Below are 26,783 nucleotides of genomic sequence, written 5' to 3'. Positions count from 1 at the left end.
CCAATTAGTAAGATTCAAATCAAAGCACATTCATTATACACAGTAAATCGCTACTCATGCATCAACTCTACTTTCTAGGCTATTTCTATAACTAACAGGCCTATACTTGGCTTCGGACTGGCCCACCAGGTCAGGGGAACAAATGGCCTTTCGTTCGGGTTCTGAGTCGGCGGGATTCAAAAGCTGGTATGGACTGGTAGCTAGGAGCACCTATCTCGTAGCGAGCGTTGACTTGAGACTTACTTCTTTGGAGGTCGCCGGACAGGTCACTATCAAGCGTTGCTTCGCGTTGCTGAGTGACCCTATCAAGAAGGACGATTTGAACTTGGGGGCTTTACTTTATAGTCCCCAGGGGCTTCCCGCCTTTCGGGGCAGACCCCATACCTGGTTTCAAGTGATTGGACTTCGTTCCAATCGCGTGATTCGATTTCTCCAATACTGGAGCTGTTTCCTGATCGTTGGGCGGTCATTAAGTGTCCGTTAACCTCTTTTGTGTTGGCTCCTGCTGGCGCGGAGGAGTCTGGCTTGGCCTTGTTTACCTCAAATGTTTTGATTGTTCCCGGGGATCGCTCATTACTATGTAGATGGCTGCTACATTACTATGCAGATGGCTGCTTGTATCGATGCTGTCTGGGTTTCTGCAGAGTCTAATACACAGTAAACTTGCTCCTGCTAGTTTTTGCCTGTGTTGGCTGAATTTCCCTTCAGCCTTTGCTGTTCTCCATTTTAAGTCAGGAAGTGGCCAACTCAGGTGGCTACACACCCTCCTTGTGATCCTAACGCGAAGCGTGAAGGATCACATAACTGTGTTGCTTTCCATTCCCTGACCTGGCGAGCACTCTTCTATGGCCTCCACACTGACCATAACTATGCAAGAAATTTTTAACTGACAATTCTAAGTGGCGCTATGTCAAAACAGGGACATGCATTACAAAATAAGAAAAACGGTACCTCTAACTGTCCTTAATAAACTACACTCACTCAAACATTCAATCATACTAACTTCTTAAACAATACACACAAAATCATGGCAGCATTAGTCACATTTTTCCTGGCTTAGCAGTCAAGCTCAGGATTGTACAATCGCTCATGAAACACATTTCTTTATTCACAAAAAGAACGCAAACGAATGTTCTTTATTATAGATCGCGGGGGTCTGGTCATAACCAAAAATAGGGGATCTTATCCTATATACCAGGGTGCGAGCGCGGTAGGCTCTCCTTCGCCATTTCCTCAGCCGAATAGTCTGCACGATGCAGCAGAGTATCGCCAATACTAGTGGGGATTCTATCAAGTAGGACAGGGAGTACCAGGTTATAAGATGGTGTGGTGTCGCTTGTGACTGGGCTCTGGGTACTATGGGGAAGTGAATCATTAACGGCTGGGGGGTTTGGGGTCAGGGGGTTCGCGTTTGCGCGCAACCAAATGTTCATTAGGGTGATGAGCAACACGGAGGATGTCCTCATGGTTCTTTTTCTTTCTCTTCTCTTCGCTTCGTCTCTTTTCCTGGAGCTTCTGGGGTTCTGTGGGATCAAGCATAGTGTCTGTTACTAACTTGGTTTAATATCTCATCTGTTAGTATGTCTGTCCTTTTGTGCCAATTCTCCCTTTACAATTTTTCTCCATGTGTGACTCCCTCATTTATTTTATTTTTTTTAAACTGAATATTCCGGATAAGACACACTTAAAACCACTGAAACAGTGCGAGCCGTCTCGCAGGCTGTGCGATTTACCATCCAAATGTTTAAGGATGTAAATAGCATAGGGATTGCAAACTAAGGGTTGCCTGAAAACAAACCAAAACTTTTTGAATGAAAGTTGCCGAAATGAGGTGCATTTGGGCCGCAACGGTTAAGATTTGGATGGAATCCCCGGGTAGGACGGCAACCAATGCCGTGTGTGCTCTACCCGAGCGTAGCTGACCAGAGGGGGGGATTCCCAGGCAGGGTGGGTCGCAATGCCGTTTCTCCACTGCCTGAGCAACCGACAAGAATGGCAAAAATGTAGTCATCGTGGGGGGGTTGCCGTATTGGTTTTACCTCTAAACCAGAAGGACAGTTATGAACGGGGGTCTGTGTTTCTGTTGACAGACGGGTTCCTCTGAACTGGCGTCTGGGACATTAACAAGTCTCTGTGGACAAACTAGTTCCTCTGAACTAGCGTCCGGACAATCTAGTTTCTCTGACTGCCAGTGGGCGTCAGAAGGGTGGTGGCGTGGGGCCGTGGAAAAAAATTCCCATTCTTACAAACAACATTAAACAATACCACTACAAACAACATAAAACATGCTGCAGGTTCCATCAGAAAGGACACCGTTTTCTCCCAAGCGGCTCCTTTTTAAAACATCATCTGGACACCTCAGTTATCGGTTGTGAACAGGGTCGCAAAGGGGTTCTCGTTTTGGGAGTCAGACTCAAAGTCGTCATCCTCTCCCGAATGCCAAACTCTCGAATGTATCAGGGCTGATAGGGCTGCTTGGTGTGATTTGGGATCCATCTCGTCATTCCGGACGAGCCTGTATGAGTTGTCGCGGTGCCAAAAGGTGGTGTCTAGTTCTGTGGGGACGGAGTCGGGGTCGTAATCGTAGGTCGGTGGTCGGTGGTGGGGTTTGTTTAGAAAAGTGATCATGAAGGGATCACTCGAATCGTGCTTAGATTCGCTGGGTGTGGGGCCTGATGTATGGGGATAGTAGGGTGGCGTGCTGTGGCTATTGTCTGTGTCACAGTCGCTGTCGCTGCTGCTGCAGTCTGTGGGCGTTTTGGGGCGGAGTGTATAGTTCGGGGGTGGAGTCGGGGTTGAGTCCGTGGCTGGGCTGGACGTGTTGGGGGAGGGTAGGGATACATTGGCTGTGGGCGGGGCGTGGTCTGCTGCGTCGAACATGACGTGGTGTGTGTGGTTCGACTGTGGTCCATATGCCTTAAGCTGGTTAATATGGAACCACGCAGTCTTTCCGTTGGGGTACTTAATTTTGTACACGGAGGGGCTTACTTTGTCCGCAATGGAGTACGGACCCGAATATTTAGGTGACAGGAATGTGCTGGGGTTGTATATGGAGAGCATGACTTGCTGTCCTACCTCAAACTCAGTCACATGCACTGTCTTGTCAAAACAGGCCTTGCTCTGTTTCTTCCGTGTGCCTAATCTTACTGCGGCTGCTAGCTGAGCCGTTTTTACATTCTCCACTAACTGCTTTACTGCGTTCTCGTGTGTGAGGTCCATCACTTCGGGGCTGGTCAAATCTAATCCCAATAAAAATTCTGTGCCGTTCATGGGGAGTCCGGTCATGAGGGTGTGTGGGGTGGACCTTTGGATGTTGAAACTGTATTTCGCAAAAACATTAGCGCAAAAGGGAGGACTGAATCCCAAGTGGTGTTGTTTTGCTGGACCATTTTTCTGAGGTTAGCTTTTAGGGACCGATTCATGCGCTCCACGATACCACTTGACTGGGGGTGGTATGCGATGTGGAATTTTTGGGTAATGTCAAATATCGTGAGGACGTTCTTCATGACACGTCCCGTAAAATGGGAACTTGGTCAGATTCAATGCTGCGGGGGAGTCCCCATCTCGTAAAGATGTGATGGGTTAAGATCTTGGCTGTGGTCTTTGCCGTGTTCGTTCTGGATGGGAATGCCACTACCCATTTTGTAAACGTGTCTATCACAACGAGTACATACTTATAACCATTCCTGCAAGGGTGCAATGGTCCTATAAAATCGGGTAAATGGAGTTGAAATCAGCCATGATTGAATGGTGGAGTGGACTCGATGGGCCGAATGGCCTTACTTCCACTCCTATGTCTTATGGTCTCATGATCTGGAGGTTAGTCCAGGGGCCATTAATGGGCTGGGTGTGACTAAATTGAGCTTTCTTTGCATATCTGTCCGGGTTGTTCTGGGCACAGATAAGGCAATTCTCAACGTAGTACGTTCCATCTTCTTTTAAACTTGGCCACCAACAGAGCTGCCTGAGGTGGGCTGTAGTGGGACCAATTCCCTGATGTCCATGACTGTCATGGAATAAAGAAATGAGCTGATTCCTGTCCTGTTCAGGAACCACATGAAGGGTGTCTTTTAACACCACACCGTCATGTGTGGTCAGAGCATTTTTGAATCTATCATAGGGTGCTGGATAGTTTCCTTTTAAAATCTCCCTGAGATTGCTATCCTGCTTCTGGGCCTGCACTAAATCCTCGATATTAGTCTGCGAGACCTGAACTGCATTCATTGGTGCGTTTCGGGGGGTATCCAAAAATATCCGTGCCTGGAACCTGCTTTTGCCAGTGCATCGGCTTTTACATTTCATGGGGGGGAGGAACGATGGTGACTTCAAACTTTAACTATTGCAAAAGTCCTGCCCTGGGTTTTTTCTAAAATGTGACTGAGCAATGGGGCTGAGGGGAGGGGTTTTCCATCTGCGGAAACAAATCCTCTTGCTTTCCACAGGGGTAGGAATTCTGTAAGGCTGTTGCAGACATAGAGGCTCTCCCAGTATATGTCTGCTGGGCTGGGGAAGGAATCTGGGTGTTCTACAATGTACGCCACAGCTGCTAGTTCTGCCGCCTGTGCGCCTAAGTGTCCTGTAAGTTTTATTGCTATTTCTTCTAGGGCGCGTCCCTGCGCATCCTCAACATAAATGCTGCACCCTGTTATGCGTTTCACTTCTAATATTGTGGAAGATCCATCCACATATATTCTTATGGGTTCGCACGTGTCTGTGTGCTTGGGGCTCTGGGTTGCATTACCTATCTTTCTGGGGGTGTTTTCACAATAAAGGGGCCTGTGTTGTAGTGCGGTGAGATGATTTCACATTCGTGGGGGGTGCCTGGGTACTGAAGGTTATCTGCTAAGAAAGTGTGGGTCTTGGTCCGTTTAACAGTGATGTCCCATCCCTGCAAAATAAGGGTCCATCTGGCTGCTCTTATTTGACTGACTGTACTGTCCTTCAAGTAAAAGTTGGGTGGGGGTGTGTTCTGTGAGGATTGTGATGGGGTTTAGTCCAGTTATGAAAGAAAAATATTGAACTGCCCAGAAAACTGCGAGCAGGTGCCTTTCACAGGCTGAAAATCCCTGCTCCACAGCATCTAAAATTCTGGAGGGTAAGCGTTCGTGCTGTTCCTGGAGGAGCACGGCCGAAAGGGTGCGGTCTGTGCTTGCTACCTCTATTGCATAGGGGGAAAGCGGGTCTGGAACTTGTAGTGCGGGGGCTGCTATGAGTGCTCTTTTCAAAGAGTTCACAGCATCCGTATGCTGCGGAAACCATTCCCAGGGGGCTCCTTTCTTTAGGAGTTCCGAGAGGGGCGCTGCCTTGCTGGCAAAACCGTCAATGTGGTTTTGGCAGTAGCCAACCAGTCCTAAAAATGACCGGAGGGCTGAAACGTTCTGGGGAAGAGGCAATTTGGCAATCGAGTCAATTCTTTTGTGCTCGATCTCGCGTTTACCATGTGTGATAATTGTACCCAAATATATCACCTTGTTTTCCAAAATCTGGGCCTTTTGGGGGTTAACTTTACAACCAATTTTCTGTAGGAGTTCCAGGAGTTCGGCCAGAAGCTCGATGTGCTCTGCCTTGGTGTCTGTCTGCAGTAATAGGTCGTCCACATACTGGACCAGACATTCGGGTAAGAACATTTTGATAATCCATTTGCCAGCTGTCTGTGGAAAATGGAGGGGGAGTTGTGGAATCCTTGTGGAAGGCCTGTCCACGTGTACTGCTCATTTTTAAAAGTGAAGGCAAATTTGTATTGGCACGCTTTTGCCAATGGAATGGACCAGAATCCATTACTGACGTCCAAAACCGTAAAGTATTGTGAGTTGAGTCCCTGTTTGAGCATGGTCTCGGGACTTGTGGCTACCGTGGGGGCTGCTGCGGGGGTGACTTTGTTGAGTTCCCGGTAATCGATGGTCAGTTGCCATGATCCATTGGGCTTTCTCACTGGCCAAATCGGGGCTTATTAGTGGAGGCTACTGATCTGAGTATGCCCTGCTCTAATAAGCTGTCGATCACTTTTGCGATTTCTCCCTCTGCCTCTTGGGGAAATCCGTATTGCTTTTGGGGTCTAGGGTCAGGTCCTGTGATTTGAACGGAACCAGTCATCCGGCCACAGTCGTGTTTGTGGGTCGCGAATGCTGTCCTTTGCTTCTGCAGAACTGCCCTAACCTGCTTGTCTGTGCTAATCGTGGTCGGGTCAAACCAAAATTTGCCTACTGCGCTAATCTTGTTTGCAAATTCTCCTATGGTGAGCGTTGCGGGGGCTCTTGCGGATTTTGCCATTCTTCAGACACATTGGTTGACTGGATCAAAGGATAGGTTGTGGGAATTCATAAAATCTATGCCCAAAATATGCTCTGCTGTTTGGGGCAGGTCGACTAAAACTATGGGGTGCTTGGTGGTGATGTTGCCGATTTGAATGGGTACAGGGGCTGTGATGTGTCCCTGCTGTGAGTGGCCTGTAAAGCCGCTGAGGGTGATGGTGGCAGAAGTGGGCCACGTGTCCTTTTGCAACATGGTGGAGGAATTGATTGTGGTGCGGGACCCTCCTGTGTCCCAGAGAAACTCGATGGGCTGTCCCCGTATTTTTGCTGCAACTACCGGTTGGCCGGACCTATGCCAAAGGGTATCGCAGACCCAACTGGGGAAGCCCAAACACCGTCAGTCCGTTCCGTTCAGGTCCGTCTGATCTGAATGGGTGCTAACGCTATGTATTGGCTTTGTCCTGTTCTTATTTAGAGTGCCTGTCTGCTGGGCTGTCTGTTGCTTTTGTGGGACATTGCATTCTCTTGCAAAGTGTCCCAACTGTCCACAGTTATAACACTCCTGTGACTTTTGTGGGGGGCTGTTCTTGCCTTCATTTACCCATGCGGGGTTCCGGTATGCCTTAACTGCGTGTATGTCTGCTTTTGCCTGCTGTTCCTCGGGTTTCCTAACTGCGGGTTTGTTTTGTACAGACTGCTCCCAGGCGCGAGACAATCTTTTTAAAACCCATTTCTCATTGTGGGCTTCCTCTGAGGGGTCATAATTCGTACAGGCTTTTTGTCCTGCCTCTGTGGCATGGGAGATAAGGGTGCAGGTCCATTTGGCCATGTTGCCTGGGGACAAATGGGCACGGTCTAAGTCTCCGAAAACTGCTGTGAAATGGATCCACAGGCGTCCAGCAAACGCAGTGGGGTGCTCAGTTTTCTTTTGCCTGCACTTATTGAGGCCTTCTACGGGGTCACCCCTGTTATACCCGATCGTGTCTAGGATCACGGTATGCATTTCTGCAAGGGTGCCTCCTCCTACATTCTGTGGGTCGGGAAGGGCTGCTATGACCTAAGGGTCTAAACTCAAAACTGTGAGCTTTACTTGCTCTCGCTCATCCAGGCCGTACATGGTAGCCTGCTGTTTTACTCTGGCGAAGAAGTGGTGGGGGTCTGAGGTGGGATTGAACGGTTTGATTTTCTCGCACGCGTCCCGTAATTGGGTCACTGTTAAGGGGGTGGTGTACAGAAATTCTGTGTCGTCCGATGTGGCTGTGCGGTGGGTGGTGACTGGGTTCATTGGAGCCTGAACTATCTGCTCTGTGGGGGGCTGGGGCGCTTTTCTCTTCTGGGGCTTTCCCTGCGCACATGTTCCCTGAACATATCTCTGCGCTGTCTCACTCAATTCTTCCCAATCAGGGCCGTCTTCCTCATCTAGCTGTGATCCAAAGGTTTCCTGGAATTCTTTTTGAACTGAAAGCAGAGATTGCAGTTCTGCAATCTGCTTCCGGCACTTTGCGTGGTCTAATGAGCTTTGTCTTTGCTCCGTGGTGGCAGCATGGAGTGCTCTTAACGCTGCCTTCAGGTCACTACACTGCCTCTGCAATGCCTCTACCTGCTTCTCGGTTTCCTCTCGTACCAGGACTGCACGTTGCGTGTCCTGATAGGCCTTTTCGTACTGAGATTGGAAGCCGCTTAGGTGCGCCTGACAAGACTGGTGTTCCCACTTGGCATCATCCACCTCTCCGTCCTTTGCTGCTAACTTCCTCCTTAATTCTACATTCTCTTTCTCTGCCTCACTGACATCGACCTTGCTCATTCGATGTATGCCTACTATCACTTTTCGGAGCGTCCTAACGACCTCCTCTGTGCCTCGCAATTGTGCCAAACAGGACACGATTGCCATCGGCTGGCGAGCTTTTCCTATGCTCTTCTTGTGAATCTCGCTCAGGTTCTCCCACCAAGTATGTCCTATACTCCCGGGACCTGTTTCCTCATTTTCACAGAATTCGCTCCAAAGGTGCCATCCTTTCCCTTTGAGGTACTTTCTGATTTCCTCTTCCCAAACGGGACACTGTCCTACTCTGCTGCTGGTCGCTGCGACCACATATTACTGGTGACATCCTGACGGGACACGATCTAGAAGTGGCTTCACCACTCCGGGAGAACCCAAAAACTTGAATTAGAAATCCAATTGGGAACAGAAAAAACCCACAAGTGTTCAAGCAGTTCTGATCAATCCTCATAAGTCGGAAGTGTGTTAATTCATGCGTAACTAACAGGGCTATAAGGTAAACTGATAGATTTTTTGTTGCGACAAAACTGTCGTCGGGTGTTTGTATTCCGGAAAATAGCGAAAGCCGTACCTGTAATTACAGCACCGCCTTAGTACCCCTTGTTCCAAATTTTAAAAGAAGTATTCAGAGAGGAAAGATGGCAATGCAGGCAATGCAACGCCTCATGAACCCCTAAGAATTCGTGGTCGCAGCGACCAGCAGCAGAGTAGGACAGTGTCCCGTTTGGGAAGAGGAAATCAGAAAGTACCTCAAAGGGAAAGGATGGCCCCTTAGAGCGAATTTGGAGCGAATTCTGTGAAAATGAGGAAACAGGTCCCGGGAGTATAGGACATACTTGGTGGGAGAACCTGAGAGAGATTCACAAGAAGAGCATAGGAAAAGCTCGCAAGCCGATGGCAATTGTGTCCTGTTTGGCACAATTGCGAGGCACAGAGGAGGTCGTTAGGACGCTCCGAAAAGTGATAGAAGGCATACATCGAATGAGCAAGGTCGATGTCAGTGAGGCAGAGAAAGAGAATGTAGAATTAAGGAGGAAGTTAGCAGCAAAGGACGGAGAGGTGGATGATGCCAAGTGGGCACACCAGTCTTGTCTGGCGCACCTAAGCAGCTTCCAATCTCAGTACGAAAAGGCCTATCAGGACACGCAACGTGCAGTCCTGGTACGAGAGGAAACCGAGAAGCAGGTAGAGGCATTGCAGAGGCAGTGTAGTGACCTGAAGGCAGCATTAAGAGCACTCCATGCTGCCACCACGGAGCAAAGACAAAGCTCATTAGACCACGCAAAGTGCCGGAAGCAGATTGCAGAACTGCAATCTCTGCTTTCAGTTCAAAAAGAATTCCAGGAAACCTTTGGATCACAGCTAGATGAGGAAGATGGCCCTGATTGGGAAGAATTGAGTGAGACAGCGCAGAGATATGTTCAGGGAACATGTGCGCAGGGAAAGCCCCAGAAGAGAAAAGCGCCCCAACCCCCCACAGAGCAGATAGTTCAGGCTCCAATGAACCCAGTCACCACCCACCACACAGCCACATCGGACGACACAGAATTTCTGTACACCACCCCCTTAACAGTGACCCAATTACGGGACGCGTGCGAGAAAATCAAACCGCTTCTTCCCACCTCAGACCCCCACCACTTCTTCGCCAGAGTAAAACAGCAGGCTACCATGTACGGCCTGGATGAGCGAGAGCAAGTAAAGCTCACAGGGTGTCGAGGGTGAGCAAAAAAACGGCCGTAAAAAAAAACAGCTGAAGGTCCGTCGGGGAGTGGAAAGGTCACCGTGGGGTCACCAAGGAAAATGGAGGCTGGAGCACCAGGGGAGGCCGCATTGCTTACGGCTGAAGAAATAACTAAGGTGATGGCTGCGGAATTCGAAAAGCAGTTGGCGCAGATTGCGAAATGCATGGAGACAGTGAGGAAGGAGATGAGGGAGGTTTTGAGTGTGCTGGTGGAGGAGGCGGTTTCCCTGGTGAGGACGGCGGTGGCGAGTGCAGTCGCGGAGGTGCGAGAGCAAGGGGAGGCACTGAAGGAAGTAAAGGAGACGTTATTGCAGCACGGTGATCAACTTGCCTCGATGGGGAAGGAGATGCGGAATGTGATGGACACTAACAAGGATCTGCGAGGAAAAATGGAAGACCTGGAAAACAGATCCAGGCGACAGAATTTGAGGATTGTGGGGCTGCCCGAAGGAGTTGAAGGACCGAAGCCGACTGAGTATTTTGCCGCGATGCTGGCAAAACTATTGGGGGAGGATCCCTCCCGATGTGAACTGGATCGGGCTCATCGGTCGTGGAGGCCTGTACCAAAGGCGAGTGAGCCGCCAAGGGCAGTGACTCTGTACTTCCGTAGGTACAGTGTGAAGGAGAAGGTCCTGAGCTGGGCCAAGCAGAAGTGGGTGGTGCAGTGGGCTGGAGCTGGTATACGTGTATACCAGGACTTTACGGTGGAGCTGGCGAGGAGGCGGACTGCCTTCAACCTGGTGAAAAGGGCACTGTACATTAGCAAGGTGCGGTGCGGCATTGTATATCCAGCGAAGCTGAGGGTGACTTACAAGCTCAGGGACTTTTATTTTGGAACGGCGGAAGCAGCGGAGGAGTTTGCGGAAGCAGAAGGACTGTGGCAGAACTGACAAATTGAGGAATGGCCATGTGCCGATGTAACCTCATGACTGTATTTTCTTCTTTTTTGTATCACTGCGCGCGGGTGTAGAGGCTAAAGGAGCCAATGTTGTATCTATTTGGACAAGGGAAGGGATGGGACTTTCACTCGAAATGAGGGCCCTTTGGGGTGTAGGTGGATATGCGGGGTTTGTTGCTAAAGGGGGATTTCTGGGCTTTCCTAGGGCCGGGCAAGGGGGAAAGGGACCCGGGCGGGGGCCTCCACGCTGGCCAGTTTAAGCCGGCCAGTGAACGGGAGTGAGGTGGGGGAGGGGCTGCGGCCATCGGAGCCTGGCAGAACAGGGTCCGAGTGGTCTAGCCGGGGTGGAAAGTTGGGGGGAAGGAACCGAGGTTGGGAGGAGGAGTTTTACAAGAGGCAGTGGACAGGAGGAGCTGGAGACTTGGGGTGGGGGGGGGGGGGGTGGGGGTGAGGGGTGGGGGGGGGGGGGGCGGAGCTGTGTAAGGTTAAGGGTGACTACGGGTAATCCCGTAGTCATTTTTTTATGTAAACATGCGGGTTGAGGTTTGGGGGTCGGTGGATAGATCGGATTGTGTTACTATGGGGATTGACATATCTTGCTGATTATTGTTTATTGTTGATGGATGTAAATGTGGGAGAAAATGTGAAAAAGGAGGAGAATAAATAAAAAAAATGTTTTTAAGAAAAAAAAGAAAACACACTTCTCCCCCTGGAGATGGACACCAGCCTGCTCAAACCACCGGAGGTCTTCAGCCAGGTTGTCCAGGTGTTCCCTGTCCGAGGCCCTAGTGATGGTGATGAGGACATCATCCAGGTACACGCCCACACTGGGTAGACCACTCAGGATATTCTCGATAACCAGCTGGAATATCACACATGCCGAGGAATCCCCGATTGGCAAACGAGTGTATTCGTACAGCCCCCTATGGATATTGATAGTGATGATCCGCCAGGAGCCAGGATCCAGAACCGACTGTAGGTATGTGTAGTTTATGTCAAGTTTGGTAACGTCTTGCTACCGCTGAGCTTGATGTACAGGTCCTCAATGCACGGGACCAGGTAATGGTCGAGATGGGAAACCTAGTTCACCGGCATTTTATAGCCCCCACACAACCGCAGAGATCCATTGGGCTCCAGCACTGTTACACTGGCGCAACCCAGTTATAATAATTATCTTTATTGTCACAAGTAGACTTACATTAACACTGCAATGAAGTTACTGTGAAAAGCCCCTGGTTGCCACATTCTGGTGTCTGTTAGGGTACACGGGGGGAGAATTCAGAATGTCCAAATTACCTAACAGCACAGTTTGTGGGAGGAAACCGGAGTACCTGAAGGAAACCCATGGAGAACATGCAGACTCCACACAGACAGTGACCCAAGCTAGAAATCGAACCTGGGACCCTGGAGCTGTGAAGCAACAGTGCTACCCACTGTGCTAGGTGGACAAGGCAAATGATGTCCAAGCGATCCAACTCGGCGTCAACCTTGTGGCACAGTGCGTATGGTGCCGGCCGCCCGCGGAAATAGCGGGGTTGTGCTTGTGGATCCACGCTGAGTTTATGCCACTGAACCTTTGGTGCCAACACTATCGGCGAAAACCCCAGAAACTTCGCCAGAACCCCTTCTGGGCCATGGGTACATGCGGCAGACTCACTGCCAGTCCAACTTCAAATGACACAGCCCAACAAACTGGGGCCTCCACCACGGATCACCACCAAGAGCAAGCATGACGACTGCTCTCCATGTGTCGCAATTACTTGGGCAATACCGTCAATGGCCAGAGGCTCCCCCATATAAAAATGATCTGATTAATGCGGCCGATTCTCCGTTCCTGAGACTACATGTTAATGCTGGAAGGATTCGTGGACTTCTGCGACTGCAAAACTGGCAGCGCACCTGGACTGATTCAACGACCATTAATGGGCTCGCACCGGTGCCATGTGGAACACAATCGATTCCAATGAGAAACGGTGCGGGATTCACCGGATTCACGATTACACTCAGGACGCTGACAAGCTGCAGCCGCATATACACACTTCACTCCCACACACACCATTACAGCCAACAAGATGGCAGCGAGGAGAGCTGCACCTTGATATACAGACGCCGACCTCAAGACCGTGCTGGACCCTGTGGAGGAGAGACGAGCGACCCTGTATCCTGGCCCAGGAAGGAAGCTGCCAGTCGCCACAGTTTGCCATGCCTGCCGCAGGTACAAAACCCTCCACCATCCCAGAGACACTCACCTTGGTTGGGCACTTTAGTGAAGAGGCTCCTGGGACACTATCTGGTGCTCACCACACACATGCTCCAGTTCAGCAGGTGGGGATAGGAACTACCGAGATGGCGGACAGTCATCCACACGGATTTGGGGCTTCTGGAACTGACAGTCCCATCAATTGTGGAGATGCAGTCACAGAGCCAGGGACTACATGAGGGATTGTCGGTGAACATCCAGAACCATCAGGCGTAGGTGGAGCAGTCCAACTGCATGCAGGAGCAGGAGGTGGTGCCGGCTATATGTGCCACCCAGGCCAACACGGCACACGTGGCCTCCACGGTAGAGGCGCTGAGGGCGAAGGTTTCGGCCATGGATCATTTTGTGTCCAAGACCTGGTGCAATCTGTGCAGGTGGTGGCTGAGGCCCAGGACAGGGCTGCCCTCTCACAGGCAGCCATGTTCCAGAGCCACCTGGACATTGCAGCGGTGCTCTTGAGCGTGGCCCAGTCACAGCGCACCATGGCTGAGAGCGTTGGCAGCATTGCCCTGGTGCAGACACAGGGGGGGGTGGCCCAGTCCCAGAGGGAGGTGGCACAGAACCAGAAGGTGGCGACACAGTTGCAGCATGATGTGGCGCAGTCCCAGATGGAGGAGTCCGCTCCCTGTGCACCGTGGCCATGAGCATGCAGAGCCTGGTCGAGATGGCAGCAGGCCTCCAGGACTGGCAATGCCTGGTGGTGGGGGAGCCTCAGGGGTACGCTCCACTCACACCACCGTGTCCTGGAGTAGCACGAGGGCCATCGGGCACCCCAAAGGAGGAGGAGGTGATGGGGCCTGTGCTGGTGACTCCTGCAGGGGAGGTGCTGGAATACCACAGCACCGCAGACTCCCTGTTGCTCGCGCATCTGGTGGGCAGCGGGCAGAACAGGATGGCTCCATGCCACCTCGGACACCCGAGCAATGGCCAGGCCCAGACGACCAGACGATGGCCGCAAAAGGGGGCCCAGGACGCAGAACGGGTATCACAGCAGGCCGCCTACACTCCTGATGTTCCGTCTGGGGTTCCACCTAGATGTAGGGTTAGGGCCCCTAACGCCAGCAAAGTCGACACGTTAAGTGGACACAGGTGCCGGGCACAGTTTAGTGATATAGGCGAGGGCACAAATCTGCATATACTTTTTCACATTAAACACTTGTGCACAATGTGACTGCCTGCTTCAGTGCTCTGTCAAAAGGGTATGAGGTGTGGGCTGCTCCGGGATGGCTGAAGACGGGTGTGCAAGGGATGGGCGTGGGGTGGGGGGAATAGATGGACGTTGGGGGTGGGCTTGGCTTGGAAACCGCAGTTCCGCTAGCGTCATCCTTCTTTCCCCCCCCAATCTCCCTATCCGGACTGTCCCCACCTCCGCCATTCCAGGAATTTGATGGGACTGCGTGATGGAATGGCCAGCTCGTATGCAGGGATCAACCAGGTAGACGGTGGGAAGTGCTACTGAATCAGATGGCGGAGCACCAGAGCTCATCACAGAGAGAGTTGTCATCATCCTCCATCCCATGGACTATACCCGTTGTTACTGCACAACCCAGGGCCCACACCCCGTAGTGCAGCAGGTATGAATCACGGAGGGGGTTGCAGGCAGGGGGGGGCGGTATTCGGTGTTTTTGCCTGGCCAGTTTCCCCCCCAGTGAACCTGGAGGCGATCAGCGCGCCTGGTGTGCGTTGTCCCTGGTGCATACGTTGTGCGGCCACCCGTGCCTGCTTGGGTCCCATGTCCTGCCCTACCTCGAACTCCCCCACATCCTTCTTGTCGGATGAGGCCTTGCGTTCAACCTCGTCCTTCAGCATGTTGCCCCTCTGATGCGTGGAAGACGCAGCAGGCTACCTTGACCCTCTCAGTGCTATACTGGAGGACCCCTCCAGAGTGGTCCAGGCACCTGAGCCATAACTTCAGGATGCAGAAGCACTGCTCGATCACACCCCTAGTGGCTGCATGGGTGTCATTGTAGTGCGTCTCCGCATCAATCTGTGACCTCCGGATCGGCGTCATCAGCCACGACCGGAATGGATAACCCCAGGAGCCAACCCCCCAGCCGGGGGTGCACCTCGAAGAGGCCGGGAACCGTCGAGTGTGCCAGGATGAAGGCGTCATGCACACTGCACGGGTACTGGGTGCAGACGTGCATGATGCACCGCTCATGGTCACACACCAGCTGCACGTTCATCGAGTGGAAACCCCTTCCAGTTTGTGAAGATCGGCCTGTCATCTGCAGGTGCTCGTGTTCTTAGGAAAACACACATTCCGCAAATCACTCCCTAGACCCGGGACACTCCGGAGATGGCAGCGAACCCCACTCTCCGGGCATCCTGGTGGACTCAGTCCACATTGAAAATGGATGAAATGTGCTGATTGGACATATAGGACCTTCATGATGGTGCGGACGCACCTGTGCATTGAGCTCTGTGAGATTCTGGCTAGGTCCCCACTGGGAGCCTGGAAGGACCGCATGGCGTAAAGGTTCAGAGCGACCATCACCTTGACGACCACCAGAAGTTGGTGACCTCCCCCATACCCCCACGGTGCCAGGTGGACCATGATCTGGCAGATATGTCGCACTGTCCCCCTGCTTAGCCAGAGTCTACAACGGCATGCCCGGTCCGGCAGGTCCTCGAACGACAGATGCTGCCGGTACACACGCAGCCTCATGCGGTGCCTCCTTTGCACCTCCTCACCCTCCTCCCCGGCCTGTTGGGCGACCGGCTTTCCATTCTCAGTGGCTTCCCTTGCTCCTATGGGGCAGCCTCCGCTGCTGCAACTTCTTCCTCCTCGAGCAGATCCAACTCGTTCAGCCGCAGTTCAACCCCGAGAGCTGCGGCGACTAGGAGGATGGCCACCATTGATTGTTGTATTCCAATGTTCATTGTCTCCAGCGCGAGAAAGGCAGATATGTCAGCATGGCATGTACCCCCCATGCCCAAATAGGTCCAACGGGCGACAGGGTGGCCCCAGTTGGCACTGCAGAGTCTGCCCCTGCATGTCCCCCCATCCCTGAACCCCTGCCTGGCACCGTGGGGGCCTGTGGCCCACATACCCATCTCTGCTGCCAGGGATACGAGTGGCTGGCACTGCCCTTGCCAGCTGTACACCCCGCAGCCACTGTCCGGCACTCCCTATAGGGGCTACTGTGGACATTGCACTTGGGCGGGCTGTGTGATGCCCCACCAGTAGGTGGCAGCCAGTTAGGAGGGGGTGTGGTATGGCAGAGGGTGGAGTTCATGGGTGGAGCATGTGGGTGGGAGATGGGGGACAGCGTGGTCAGGTGGGGGCACTCATACGGCTGGTGTCACTTTGCAGAACCAGGGGCCAAGGTGGGTATAGAATCATAGAATTTACAGTGCAGAAGGAGGCCATTCTTGGAAAGAGCACCCTACCCAAAGTCAACACCTCCACTCTATCCCCATAACCCAGTAACCCCACCCAACACTAAGGGCAATTTTGGACATGAAGGGCAATTTATCATGGCCAAACCACCTAACCTGCATATCTTTGGACTGTGGGAGGAAACCGGAGCACCCGGAGGAAACCCACGCACACACGGGGAGGATGTGCAGACTCCACACAGACAGTGACCCAAGCCGGAATCGAACCTGGGACCCTGGAGCTGAGAAGCAATTGTGCTATCCACAATTCTACTGTGCTGCCCATGATCAGTAGAGTGTGCAGCAAGATGGCTGCCTTCCAGGCCGCAGCAATGGCAGTCTGTGCCTAGACACCGCACCCCATGGGGGATCACCCCGACCCCACGCCCATCACCCCGTCACTTCCCCCCCCCCCCTCGGCCCTGGCAGCCCCCCCTTCCCCCAGCCAGCCCTGCCAGTCGCAGACTGGCAGCCCACGGTCGCGCCTCTCCGTGTCCTACCTCCTCTCTCTCCGTCATCAATCACGGCGTCTGTTTCCTGATTTTTAAAAGCACAAGTGAACCTCGCCATCGGGAATTCCCACCAGTGGAGGCGGAGAATCGCGGAAGCACCGGAGAATACCGAGTCAAGCCCGCTAATGATATGACAACGTTGTTTACTGTACACAGAGTGGAATACATTGCCGCCACTGTCGACATACCGGAGAATTACAATTTGGCGTGAAACCCTGCCCGCTACGATTTTAGCGTCAAAACCGATTCTCCACCCAATTGCATTTCCCGATTCCGGAGTCAGCCGACGGAGAATCCTGCCCATGCTGTTTTGGTCACTTAAGATTGGCAACTTAAGTAAGCATTTTCCAGCTTTAACTTTCAGTTGGTTCAGCTCAGTGGCTGGACAGCTGGTTTGTGATGCAGAACAAGGCCAGCAGCGCGGGTTCAATTCCCGTACCAGCTGAGAATTCTGAATTCTCTCTCTGTGTACCCGAACAGGCGTCGGAATGTGGTGACTAGGGGCTTTTCACAGTAACTTCATTGCAGTGTTAATGTAAGCCTACTTGTGACGATAAAGATTATTTATCATTTTTATCATATTTATCTTGATTTAACTTCTCCCTAAAACCTATTTTCAGCAATCTGCATTGCTGAAAAAGACCATACTTGATATTGCCTTGCAAAAATACATTTTTTAATGTTGATTGACCAAATTTCCCATGAATGTGTGGCGGAAAGAGCTAAAAAGATGTTTTTAAATTACTTTTCCAGGTACGGAAGAATTCACTCTGACACTCTTTATTTCTCATTTTAATTTTTTTTTAAATTTAGAGTACCCAGTTCTTTTTTTCCAAGGGGCAATTTACTGTGGGCCATGTCACCTACCCTGCACATCTTTTTGGGTTGTGGGGGTGAGACCCACGTGACACGGGGAATTTGCAAACTCCACACGGACAGTGACCCGGGGCCAGGATGGAACCCGGGATCCTCAGCGCCATGAGGCAGCAGTGCTAACCACTGCGCCACCGTGCGGCCCAAGTATAAATCCATTTTTGTAACAAAGCTGGTTGCCCCTTATCTGTGTTACCTCAGAACAAGCTCCAAACTCTCTAACTATCTGACTTCCCTTGTTTTACCTCTCTTATTAGTTTATGAGCTTATTCGCAGCCACCAAGACCTCACGGTCATGAGGACTTCTACTTCTTGTTCTATTGTGTAAATGTTCTGTGTCCTTTATTTCGTTTTTTTTAATTTAGAGTACCCAATTAATTTTTTCCAATTAAGGGGCAATTTAGTGTGGCCAATCCATCTACCTGCACATCTTTTTGGTTGTGGGAGTGAAACCCACGCAAACATGGGGAGAATGTGCGAACTCCACACGGACAGTGACCCAAAGCCGGGATCGAACCTGGGACCTCGGCACAGTGAGGCAGCAGTGCTAACCACTGTGACACCGTGCTGCCCTTGTGGCCTTTATTTCATTGTGTCAAGAAAACCCAAGAAATTGTAATATTTTTCAGTTGGTAATATTCTGATCATATTTTTACACTGTTGGGTGGTAATTAAAGCAAGGGACAGCATGCCTATGTGAATCTAAACTAGTAATGAGCCTAGCAATACTTCAAATAGATGTTTACTGTAAGCATGGTTACAGAACAGGAAGAGATTTGAATGGATTGTTATCAAAAGTGATGATATGAAAAGTGTGAAAGAAAGGTGTCATAGGTAAAGAATAGACAGTGGGTTTATTTTTCTTTAAAATTATAAAAGCTAAAGTAAAGAAATTAAATTAATCAATTCTGGGAGAGAGCAGTTCTAAAGAGATTTGGTGATCAAAGTGAAAGAACGTATTGAAGGAGATGAAACCTATGAAGGGAGCTGTTTTAATCTCAGCAGACAGCAGGAATCATGTCAAACTCCCAGAAAGCAGTGTGTACAAAGCCAGATCTGAAAAGCCAACTGTAACCTCAGAGGGCACCCCGCGAATTAAAGGCACGGTGTGGTAAATGTAACTGGACTTGCATAGATCTTAAGATCTATACGGTGTTGCTGAACAGTTGGGGAAAGCTAGCACTGAAGGTAGTTAAATTAAGACTGTTTGGAACTATTTTGAAGTATTGGTACTGTGTGAAGCCATTGTCTTATTTAACTGTAATTCTATTCTTTTCATTTTTTCCCCCTTATTTCTTCATAAAAATTTACTTTATTATAATATCATCATAAGTAGTCGGGGCCATTATTTCTGGATTTCAAAACTTCTCATTCTATACAAATTGCAAATACAAATGTGAGAGCAGTTTTTTCAAGTTTCACTTCTGGAATTTGAACAATTCGGCATTTACCTTCAGCCGTGCCCCTAATACATTGTGCATTCTATTCAACCTATGGCCTCTACTTCCAATTTTATTTCTGTCAGTACTATGGCTGAGAGATCTCCCTCTTGTAATAATGGAGCTTCTTTCTCCAGTTCGTGGTCATTTCATGATGTAAGTGTACTTTCTGGACTCACTAGCACCCCTTCCTTTCCATCCCATTCTGCCAGTCCATGAACCTCGCTTCTAGGCCATCATCCTGAGCATTCAATAGATATTTGATTTTACCAGTGTCTTTTTCTGCATGTCCCTAACTGTTGCATGCTGCCATTCACTAGATCAGTCTGCAACATAGGTTACCAGGGTTCCCCCTCTGGGCAATTGGCTTGTGAATGTGATATCTCTGTCCTGCATGTCATATCACTGAAATTACCACTATCCAGCCCTTGATTGACTGTATTTTGTGCTTGAAAACCTTCAAGACACAACATGAGAATCACATTTGAGATATAGGTGCCTTTTTTACTTCCATCAGCTGCCTGGTCTAAACTAAACTGCTTGGAAACCAAACCTTTTGCTTTGAGGGAACAGATTTGTATTGAACCACGTTTAGCTTTTCTTGGAATGCCTCCCACTGCTCTAACACAGATTTATCTACAAGTAGCTGTTTCCATTCCACTTCTACCAAATTATATCTCAAATGGGTGAATTGGATTCAATGCAAATGATAAAGTTAATATCAAGTATTCAAGTTTAGTTTCAATTTCTATAATAAATTATATCAAGCTTATGAGCTGGCTTGTACTTTGACAAACTTAATGCTCTTATTTGTGTTCAATATTCATTGAAAATGCCTTCATGGAACTGTATGAAAGTCCTTGGTCATCAACATCTCATATGTTCCTTCATTGGCCACAAAGAAGGAACAAAAAAGAAACAAACCTTCCTCCACTAACTACACGATATATAGATATTTGTTTAAATGAATACACAAAGAGTTATTTCAAGAACCTCAACTCATCTTGGGTATCAGGTGGTGTTTGTGGATTGCACATATTTGGCTGCTATCATTAGTGGCATCAATTGAACCTGGAGTGAGCCTTTCGCTTAACACCCTTTTCTCCCTGAGTAGAAGGTGCAGGCTGACCTGATGAACATGACCGAAGATCTGAATTATGTGTTGACGTTGCATTTGATGGGTGTGTGTCTCCCCCCCCCCCCCCCCCCCCCCAAACACCCACCTCATTGTATAGGTTGTGAGCGTCCATAAAAGCCTCCCACCATATAGGGCTAACCATCCTATTAACTGGTATAAAGGTGGTTACAGTGATGGGAGGAGCATTCATGTTGCAGCCTGAGAGACTGTCAATCATGCTGTGAATCCTTCTGCTACATTAGGTTATTCTCCAAGGTAAGAATGTTTTTTTTTAAAAAAGAAAACAGCAACATAACCCTTTTAATAAAGTTATACGATTGCTAGCACACCCACTATGAATTGTTCTTTGTCTTCCAATGTGCAAAACAGGGATGATCAGCCTTGTTTGGCAATTTGCTTTAGCATTAGGTTTATAAATGGCTGCCTGTTTGGTGCAAAAAAAAATACTGTGTTTCTCTCACAGGTCAAAAGTCAACCACTGGAACTATTTTGATTTAGTTTCCCAGCCAATTGTGACATAAACCAAATCGTGTACAGAATATGCTGGGAAGTTAACAAAATACTTTTCCCAAAATAAATTCAAATCGGTTACATAATAAATATTTGTGAAATATACTTTCTGTGCTCATTGAAGCTTACAGGCTTGGGATGAATTCATAGCACACTCCACTGAAATTCCTTGGTCGGTAAGATTTCAAATATGTTTATTTATTGGACTTTTTGTAAAGGGTAGAGACACTGGTCATACAGGATGATCTTGTGCGTACATGTGCGAATATTAATGACGTTACTGCTGAACTCAAAAAATGTTAGCTTTGTTCATTACTCGTTCCTTCTTTTTATTAAGATGTTATCATATTGAACCTGCAGGCAGAATGATGGAGCATCAATACCAATGCAATGAAATGGTGGTCTGGCAGTTTGAGCCCACCATCCCAATTGCACTAGTGACTCACCACAATTCAGTGGAGGTGGTATGCTACCTCATGCATGAAAGGAGAGAAACATCAGAGGGAGGCCAGTTTAGGGGAGTCTTGAGTCTTGTCCATCTCTTCTAGGCTGGTTTAGAAGGGCATTGGGATTTGCCTGGTAAAGAATTGCCTCGGCCTTTTGTCCTTAGCGATGAGTTAGGTGGGGAAGTTATGGAAGGAAAGAAAATAACTGAGAAGATCGAGTTATTTTCACATCCTGTAGAGTAAACCTTATATTGTTCTTGTGCACTGTATACTATACAATTTATTTGTATAGTACAGGGGCTGGTTTAGCACACTGGGCTAAATAGCTGGCTTTTAAAGGAGACCAAGGCAGGCCAGCAACACGGTTCAATTCCCGTACCAGCCTCCCTGAACAGGCGCCGGAATGTGGCAACTAGGGGCTTTTCACAGTAACTTCATTGAAGCCTATGACAATAAGCGATTTTCATTTCATTCATTATTTGCTACTGCTGCAGTCATAAACACAATATATTTTGCTGGTCATTATTCCAACAAATTAGGGGCAGCACGGTGGCGCAGTGGGTTAGCCCTGTTGCCTCACGGCGCCGAGGTCCCAGGTTCAATCCTGGCTCTGGGTCACTGTCCGTGTGGAGTTTGCACATTCTCCCTGTGTTTGAATGGGTTTTGCCCCCACAACCCAAAGATGTGCAGGCTAGGTGGATTGGCCACGCTAAATTGCCGCTTAATTGGAAAAAATGAATTGGGTACTCTAAATTATTATTTTTAAAATTATTCCAACAAATTGCAAATTCCATATAATTTAGAGTGTCTAAGAAAGACTAACAAATTGTTCTGTATACAAATGTTCAAGGAGAAAATATCTTTGGTACTCTGCTTGTTTCAGCTTTCCAGATGTTGCACCTTTTTCTGCAGTGTCAAATGTACTTGAACATCGAATAGATATTGATCATAAATTCAACAGGGAAGTGATCATTCTGTGAGGGATGGCTTTGGGGACTCACATTATGAAACATAGTAAACAAAGTAGGTAACATGATATGATTTATTTAGGATAGTTTTATGGTATAACTATTTCACTGCTCAAAAAAAAAGAAGAGGCCATGCTTGGTCTCACAACAAATCTTGGCAATGTAGCTGCAGGGAGATACTGAGCAGAGTTCAGGTGATTCTTCACAAGGAATGAGTACATGAAAGAAAGGGTCATAATGGGACAGTTTCAGGTAGCTCCTTAATATGGTCTTGCTTTCAATAGTGAATAGGATTCAAATGTTTGTTTTTATGATGTTTTGAATGGACAGTTTATTTCCCTACCTGCAAATTTACATGACAAATTAAAACTCCTCTTCCATCATCATATCTATTATTTTAAATCTAGTCTGTGGCATTATGCAGCTTGATGACTCCTGGACATCTCCCAGACCAAAATCTTAATTTGAATACTGTTGTGCTAGTATATTTATGTTTAATCTTATTATTTGTCCATCTACTTTATTTATATGCAATTTCCCTTAATGTTTTGCAGGAATGTCACTTAAGAGTGAATGACATTATCCTACACTTTATACTAGAATTATGTTTATTGCATATTTAATCTCCTGTCTGATAACCTTCTTTTGATTGTGATGGACGGGCATTTTTTTAAACATTGTATTTGAATCTGAATTAATAGTTCTTGTCAGAAAACAAATTGATCCCATTTGTTGTCTTACTACAGAATGCAAGATTTCAGAGTCATTTATGAAAGGTCAGTCTACTTTGATACTGTTACAGCAAGACGCGTCAAAGAAGTCAGTGACTAGCCAGCCACTGTACGCATGTTAATTAGTGTTACCATGGAAAAACAAGAAATTCAAACAAAAACATATAATGTGACTCTTCTCCATTGATTCCTACATAATGAGTTATTAGCTTCAGTTAGGCTAACTGGGGGATGCATATCTCCTGAAAGCTATCTCCAGTCTTGCATCAGCAAAGGCCGTGAATATGATATCTAAATGGCCTCATTTTTAATAGGGAGAGAATGTAACTTATAATATGTGTAACGGAACCAAAGGTTTAAAAATGTAATTTTACTTCATGTTTAAAAATATATTCACCTGCTGATGAAATCATAAATAAATATAATTGATCTTGGACTTGCTGCTTATTGGAAATAACTGAGATGTTCTGAGCTTGATTGTTAGCCTTTGGAGTGCCAAACCAATTATGGTCCCAAAGTGTGTACAGGTCAACGATTGCTTTGATCGCTATGAAACAATAACTTACATTTATATAGCACATTTAAAATAGCAACATCCTAGTTACTTAATGGGAACAATATCAGTACATATGAAGAACATTTTTCACCAGCCACAGAAGGAGATGTCAGAAGTATGGCATGACCAAAAATTGACCAAAGTTTATGTAGCTTTTAAGGAGAAAGTTAAAGGAGAAGAAATGGGCAGAGTCAAAGTGCGTTAAAGAACAAAGAACAATACAGCACAGGAACAGGCCCTTTGGCCCTCCAAGCCTGTACCGGCCATGTTACCACCCATGGCCAAACCCCTAAAGAACAAAGAACAATGCAGCACAGGAATAGGCCCTTCGGTCCTCCCAAGTATGTACCGGTCATGATACCACCCTTGGCCAAACTCCTAAAGAACAAAGAACAATGCAGCACAGGAATAGGCCCTTACCTCCAAGTCTGTATCAGTCATGATACCACCCTTGGCCAAAACCCTAAAGAACAAAACAATGCAGCACAGTAGGAAGGGAATTACAGAACGTAGGGCTAAAGCATAGTTGTCCATAGTGGAGGATAAAGATTGAGAATGCACAGGAGGCCAGGAATAGAGGAGCACAGACCTCCCAAAGGCTTGGAGGACTAGAAGAGGTCACAAAGATACAGAGAGGGAGGCAATGGAGCAGTTTGAAAACAAGGATGGTGAAAATTGAGACACTGTCAGACTCACAGCTAGTGTAGGTCAGCAAAATATGAAATAAATGTTAAAAAGTAAGCAAATTAAGGACAATTAAAGGTTTTTTTACTGTAGGAGCAACTGTACTGAAATATGGCGGGGAAGGTATTGTAGGCATGATATGTAGAAAAATGAATTATAGCATTTATTCAATCGGGCCAAAATAAAACGTTTAAACCGTCCGCTGTATATTTGTCAATGTTCAATGTGTCAATATATTTTATTGTGAATCAGAGATAGTGGAACTATAGATTATCATAGCATTTACAGTGCAGAAGGAACAGTAAATATCCAACACCGCTTGCTGATAAAGTACCATGAAGACATTCCAATACCGACACAAACAGGACTTGCAATTTAAACACGCTGAGCAGGGTATCCCGGCAGCTTTGTCTTCACGCTATTAGAAATCACCACGAAGAATGTGACCACCATGTATATCTTGCAATGTATTGACTAGGTTTAAGAGGTTATTCCAACGATGCTCTCCAGGTGACTCGGGTTCATTATTCTTCTTTTTCAGGGCGATGTGAATCTATATATTTCAGTTACAATCATCACCTCTGGTGTTGTTCCTAGTCTCCCGTCAAGAGAATTCCCAACGGAAACACTCTGCAGCAGATCAAAAGTCACATTAGCGCCTAAATCAGTGGTCCAGTTATTTTTTTTTTTGAAGTGGAGTTTTCTCCTGAAAGTTTCACCAAAGCTAGCAGAGTAGAGGCCGGTATAATGTGGTGAAAACAGTGTGTGTGTGATAGGTGCACATTCGGGGCACATTGCAAGTGAACAACATCAGTTGCCAGCCCTTGATTTTAGGACTTCACACACCCTCACAAGCCGGCCACGTTTTCCCTTCAAATTGCCTCTCCGGCTCCAAACATTTTTTCGTTTACCTTTTTCCAAACCTCCCGAACCCCATCAGGTAAAAGTGAAATTTGGTGGCACTTGTGCTGCCATTTAGATTTTGCTTTTATCAACGACACAACGAGCAAAACATGAATGCACCCACATTTTGAAAGGAATAGGAGATAAAAGCATTTTTATATCCCTGCGCTGTTGACTGGGCTATTTTGGAGCAACTGATGGCCAAATCCACACGGCTGAGAGAATAGTCTGGACAGCTGATTAAACCCGAACTCCAGAATGGTGCTTAAATTCTTCACAAATTTAAACAATTTATTGAAAAATATAATTCGTCGAATAACCGCTTGTGAAAATTATCATCTAGCCAAGGTTGTGAGTTGGATTATTGTTATTTTTTTTTAGCGATATCCGTTTAAAGTTTTTAATCAATATTTCCAGCCCTGAAAGCTGAAAACGGTGAGGTGCAGTGTAGAAAACGTTGGGCAACTAAAAAGAGGGGAAAAAGTTTTTTTGTTGTTTAATTGATTGCAGAACAATTGATATGTGAGACAGAGACAACGTTTGTTTTACTTCAGTGCTATTGAGCTACTAGTAAATGTTGGTTGTAAAGGTTAGTTCTGGGCACAGTTAAGTATGTTAACCGTTTTGTCCCGCTTCATACAATTAGTTGTTAAGGAATGAAAAGAAGCAGCGAGAGTAGTGGTTTCATATAATTACTGTGGGATGATTTCAGTGAGGAAACTAAAGTGAGGGGGACATTGATATCAAAATACAAATGGACTGCAAGGATTGAGGTTGAGTCACTTCGTAAAATACTAATTTTAACTATACTCGTAGGAATTGTGTGTGCAGAATATTTTTCACGTCTTCACTAAGTCGAGGTCATGTCAATATTTCGTGACCTTGGGCAGAACCGAAAATCTAGACGCCGTTCGGAACCAGGGTTTGCACTTTGTGAGAATCTCAAAGGGTGGAGGAAATTCCAATTGATTCACAAATAAAACGACAGCACGCCTCGTCCACTCTTGGTGTTTGGAGTTAGCTTGGAAGGTTACAGTACACCCTGTATTTTTACCCTTCATTAAATTGTTCCTTCAGCATTGTCAAACGTGAATGGCCCCAAGATAAATCTTTCAGGAAGGATTATTTTCAACTTTTTTTTAAAACAGTGTTAAATTAATAAAGTTTAGCCGCACTTGCCATTTGACAGCGTTTCCTGATCAGGTTGTTTCAAACAAGCAGCGAACAGAAGCTGTGGGTTACATACGGTTTACAGTTAATATCTGGTTCTGAAACTTACAAATGCCGTGATTCTGTGGCAATTGCCAAATAACTGTTTTCGATTATTCGATGAGAAGTGTACTAATTGTACATTCGTTTTAGATGACCCAGATTTAAGCGGCGATCCTGTCTAATCCCACCTGTTTCAGTTTATTGATGAACAAGAACATTTAAATTTACAATTGAGACACATCACCTGAAGCTCGAATAGTAACAGATATAAATATAAGGGGACGCGGCCCTGGCACAACTTGCTCTTGAGACTGGCTGATGCAGAACGAGGGTTTTTATTTCAATCTCTTGGATTTCACCTGTACACCGATTTCACTTCAGAGTACACGCGCTTGAATCGGAGATAGAGCCTGTCGGCAAATCTTTGCATAAAATAGAGCACATGTTCTGAACTACAGTCCGTTAGGCTCGTGCACTTTATTTTTTAAAAACGCATTATT

General features: G+C 47.6%; 1 long non-coding RNA gene across 1 annotated transcript in view; it reads left to right on the top strand.

Annotated features, from left to right (window-relative positions):
* Window positions 1-23,152, top strand: part of LOC140429685 (uncharacterized) — a 43,853-nt gene extending 20,701 nt beyond the window's left edge. Inside the window, exon 3 of the long non-coding RNA XR_011949170.1 lies at window positions 22,944-23,152. This is a non-coding gene — a long non-coding RNA (uncharacterized lncRNA). The remainder of the gene's footprint in view (window positions 1-22,943) is intronic.
* The last annotated feature ends 3,631 nt before the right edge of the window (window positions 23,153-26,783 follow it).

The sequence above is a fragment of the Scyliorhinus torazame genome, chromosome 9 (genome assembly GCF_047496885.1).
Source record: "Scyliorhinus torazame isolate Kashiwa2021f chromosome 9, sScyTor2.1, whole genome shotgun sequence".
NCBI lineage: Eukaryota > Metazoa > Chordata > Chondrichthyes > Carcharhiniformes > Scyliorhinidae > Scyliorhinus > Scyliorhinus torazame.
Note: the sequence above shows the minus strand (reverse complement) of the source record. Positions and strands in the feature narration are given on the sequence as shown.